Source organism: Tamandua tetradactyla, chromosome 5 (assembly GCF_023851605.1).
Source record: "Tamandua tetradactyla isolate mTamTet1 chromosome 5, mTamTet1.pri, whole genome shotgun sequence".
Taxonomy (NCBI): Eukaryota; Metazoa; Chordata; class Mammalia; order Pilosa; family Myrmecophagidae; genus Tamandua; species Tamandua tetradactyla.
This window is the reverse complement of record NC_135331.1, coordinates 84,171,869-84,176,659: the sequence shown is the minus strand read 5'-3', so window position 1 is coordinate 84,176,659 and position 4,791 is coordinate 84,171,869.

The following is a 4,791-nucleotide window of genomic DNA, read 5'->3' as shown; positions in this document are numbered from 1 at the left end:
ATAGGAGATCCCCTGGGGCGTCTATTAGTACTACCATGCCCTGTGATTAAAATCAATGGAAAACTGCAACAACACAATCCAGGCAGGACCACTAATGGCTCTGAGACTTCAGGAATGAAGGTTTGGGTCACCCCACCAGGCAAAGAACCACGGCCAGCTGAAGTGCTTGCTGAGGGGAAAGGGAACATGGAATGGGTAGTGGAAGAAGGTAGTGATAAATATGAACTTCGACCACGTGATCAGTTACAGAAACGAGGACTGTAATGCTGTTTTGTTTGTGTTATACTATTTAAGTTGTAAGATATCAAGTTTAAGAATGAATGTTGTCCAAGGATTTGCACCCTATTCTGGAGAGATTTAATGTGTTTCCAGTTATATGCAGGACAGTTGAGTATTGTCAGGTAAAAGAAAAAATGTGTGCTTATTTTTGTTTTCATTTGGAAATCTAAGGTATAGGTGCCAAGTTGACAAGGGGTGGACTGTCATGGTTAGGGACAGGTGTCAACTTGGCCATGTTGTGGTACCTGTTCGTCTGATTGGGTAAGCACTGGCCTGTCTGTTGCAATGAGGACATTTCATAGGATTAGGTTATGATCACGTTAGCTACATCCACAGCTGATTCCATTTGTGATCAGCCAAAGGGGAGTGTCTTCTGCAATTAGTGATGCTAAATGCAATCATGGGAAGCCTTTTAAGGAGGACTCAGAGGAGATAAGTTGCATTCCTGCTTTGGCTGGCGAGCCTCTCCTGTGGAGTTCATCCAGGCCATCCATTGGAGTCATCAGCTTCGCAGCCTGCCCTGTGGATTTTGGACTCTGCGTTCCTACGGTCACGTGAGACACTTTTATAAATTTTATATTTGCAAGTGTTCCCTGTTGATTCTGTTTCTCTAGAGAACCCTAACTAATACAGATGGGATAATTTACAAACTTTAAATGATTTTCAAAAACTGTTAGGAGATATTAATTGGATTAGACCCACTTTAGGGATTCCTAATTATATGTTACAAAACTTGTTTGGTATTTTACAAGGAGATTCTGATCTATTAAGCAAAAGGCAGTTAACAGCTGCAGCTGAACGAGAGTTACAATTAATTGAACAACGCATCCAAGAAGGACAGCTTGTTCAAATAGATATAGAAAAGCCTGTTGATTTTATTATTTTCTTTACCTTACAATCTCCTACAGGCCTATTTTGGCAAGATGGTGTTTTAGAATGGATTTTTTTACCAAACAATAAACAAAAATGCTTACATACATATCTGCAAAAAGTCATTTCTTTAATAGCCAGAGGCCGCCAAAGATATTTTCAAATAAGAGGTTGCGATCCTAATCGCATAGTGTATGATCTCACAAAGGAAGAAGTTCAAAGTCTATATATTTTCAATACCTCTTGGCAAATAGCATTAAGTGACTTCAAAGGACAAATTGATAATCATTTGCCCATGTCAAAACTTTTGCAATTTCTAAAAAGAACACAATGGATCTTGCCTAAAATAGTTAGGGCTTCCCTGTTAGAGGGAGCTATTACTGTCTTTACTGACGGTAGTAGCAATGGACAGGCTGCATATGTCACCCCAGGGGAAAACAAAAGTTGGAAAACACCTTATACCTCAGCCCAGCATACTGAATTAGCAGCTGTAATTCAAGTTTTACAAAATTTTCCACAATCTCTTAATATTGTTTCTGATTCTGAATATGTTTGCCAAAGAGTTACTCACATTGAGACAGCTTCTTTGTTTGAAAGAGATGACTTGTCCGGAATGTTTTTACATTTACAAACATTAGTCAGAAGTCTAATCAATCCTCTTTTTATCATGCATATAAGGGCTTATACCAATCTTCTGGGTCCTTTGTCATTACAAAATCAGCAAGCAGATACTCTTGTGGGGGTACTGCAAGATCCCACAACACTTCACAAATTAACCCATATCAATAGCAAAGGGCTGTGAAAGAAATTTCCATCTTTATCTAAACAGCAAGCTCAGAACATTGTTAGGACTTGTCCAACCTGTGAACCTTTAAATGCACTCCCATTTGCATCAGGGGTTAATCCTTGAGGTCAAAAAGCAAATGAATTATGGCAAATGGATGTTACTCATATTTCACATTTTGGTAAAATGCAATATGCACATGTTATCATAGACACTTGTTCTCATTTCATCTAGGCTACTGCACAATCTGGAGAGCGCTTCTCCCATATTCGATCACATTTACTTAATGCTTTTGCTGTTATGGGATGCCCTCAATCTATTAAAACGGACAATGGTCCTGCTTATACAGGAAAACAATTTCATAAATTTTGTACTACTTTTAATATTACTTATATTACAGGAATTCCACACAATCCCTCAGGGCAAGGAATTATTGAACTAGCAAACCAGACGCTAAAGTCTATGCTCTTAAAACAAAAAGGGGGAGATGATGATCAGGAGGATGATGTTATGAAAATAAGTACACCTAAAGATCAATTAGCAAAGGCATTGTTTACTCTAAATTTTTAAAACATTTATGATAATTCATCACAGACTCCAGCAGAACAACATTTTAGCAATTTGGAAAAGAAAAATGATATATCCCAAACAGAACTGCAGCTGCAGCCAATCTATTGGAAAGATGTTAAAGATGATTTATGGAAACCAGAAATGGTAAAGGTGTGGGGTAGGGGATTTGCTCTTGTCATTGCAGATGATGGAACTTCAGTTTGGATTCCCTCGAAGAGAATAAAACCCAGACATATCGACCTGGACAAATAATAACTAAATGGGCAATGTATACTATAAGACATACAATTTTGATTGCTGAAGGACAGGGACATATTTATACTTACTGGGTTTATCTGTGAGCCCGAACATGGACCAATCCAACTTTACCAAAATAACCTAAATACAAGTTTAGGATTCCCAGGTCCAGTAAGAAGAAAACTGGTGTCAAATTTAATTCCATTTTTAGAAAGACCTATATGCTTAACTCTATGGATACAAAGGATACTTGCCTGTTAGGTGGGAAAGAAAGTTGGAATGGATGGCAGTCATGTCATATGGATCGAGCAGTTATCATAATTAATGATTCCTATGGAATTGTAAGATTCCCCTGTGGGGTTGAAGATAACTGAGACTATATGGATAGGCAAGCTAAACCAGAGTTATTACATAGAGGATGATTTGTGCCATGATTTGGGATGATAAATACATTATTCAGAGAAATTTATGGGGAATTTTCCTAGGACTTGGACCAATTTTTGTAGTGAATTCTAATCACTATCACTTCTCTTTAGCAGCCATAAACACTATATACAACTATGTATTAGAGATCCATATATACTTGTTAAAGTTCATATGCATATAAGAAATCAAACTTCTAATTGTGAAAATTATTCTCTATTCACTTGTCCCCAAGCATTTATGTTGCAGGAAAATGAGACGATTATAGCAGCAAGAAGAGGTACTTGGCTTCCAGTGCAGATGTCAAGATCTTTGCAGTCCTCTCCAGAGACACATATACTGATCCATTTGGCAAAAGAATATCTAAAAAGAACTAAGAGAATAATTGGACTCATTATTGCAGCTGTCATTGGAATCATTGGAAGTATCACAGTGGCTGCAGTCGCTGGAATCGCATTGCAACAAACTATACAGATGCAGCATTGTTAAAAAAAAAACAAACCAGTGAACTGTGGCATAGACAATCTCATTAATGAGCAAATTAATAATAGACTAAATGATATAGAAATGACATTGGTTCATATTAGAGATCAAATGTATAATTTAAATTTTTTACAAAGTTTAAAGTGTAAAAGGAATGAGAGCAGTTTTTGTATTACCCTCTTTTAACATATGGCCTGTCTGAAATAGAATGGGAAAAGGGAAAAGGCATCTTTTAAGGCTTTCAGATCTAAGTCTTGATATTTTAGAATTACAAAAAAAGGGGTATTAAAATTATCTCAGAATAATTTACATGTAGCCTAGGGAGGTGATATTACACAATCACTTACCCAAGAGCTAAATAATCTTAGGTTTGGGGCTGTTTATACTTCTTTGCTTCCTCCTCAGCTGTGTTTAACAATGTGAATCAAAGTCAGAGAGCTTGACTGGCAGCCAATGATGGGTAAGACCCTTCAAAGCCTAAGGGCAACCTAAGACAGGCGTGGTCACCTCTGCTTATAGTCACCCTAAAAAGGTGATTCTTGTTTTCCTCAGCTTATAAAATAAAAAGGGAGAAATGTAGGAGCCAAAGGTTTAAAGCAAGACCTACAGAATTTGTTGCAAGCAGCTGGCCTCAGGATGGCAGCAGCAAACTGTGGAGATTGTTATGTAGAGCAGTCTGGGAGGAAGAGAATATTTACCCCAAATGGTTATGTTAAATATGAAGAACACTGTAAAATAAGAACTTTGCTCCCTCAGGAAATGCCTGCATATCTATTGACATCCTGTGGTATATAACTAGGATCTGGTTGAGAATCAAGTTGTCTGATGTCTGATGTAGAGTTAAACTTCAGACCCCCTGAATCCATTTGTGTCTGTCTTTCTTTTCTTCCTTTTTCTCTCTCCTTCTCATCATTCCTTAATATCCTTCGAGCTCTGTTTCAACAGAAAGCAACAATTTCCGTATGCCACAATCCAGAATTAACCTGTATCTTGTTATATTTACCTGCAGTCTTTTATTTTAAAGAGAAATGTTTATTTATATGTAAAGCTGCAATCCTCTTTTACCAATCCCCCCCCCCCACCTCCCACATTCATTCCCTTTTCTTCTCTGCTCTTCATAGGCAATCACTATCAATAGTTTGGTC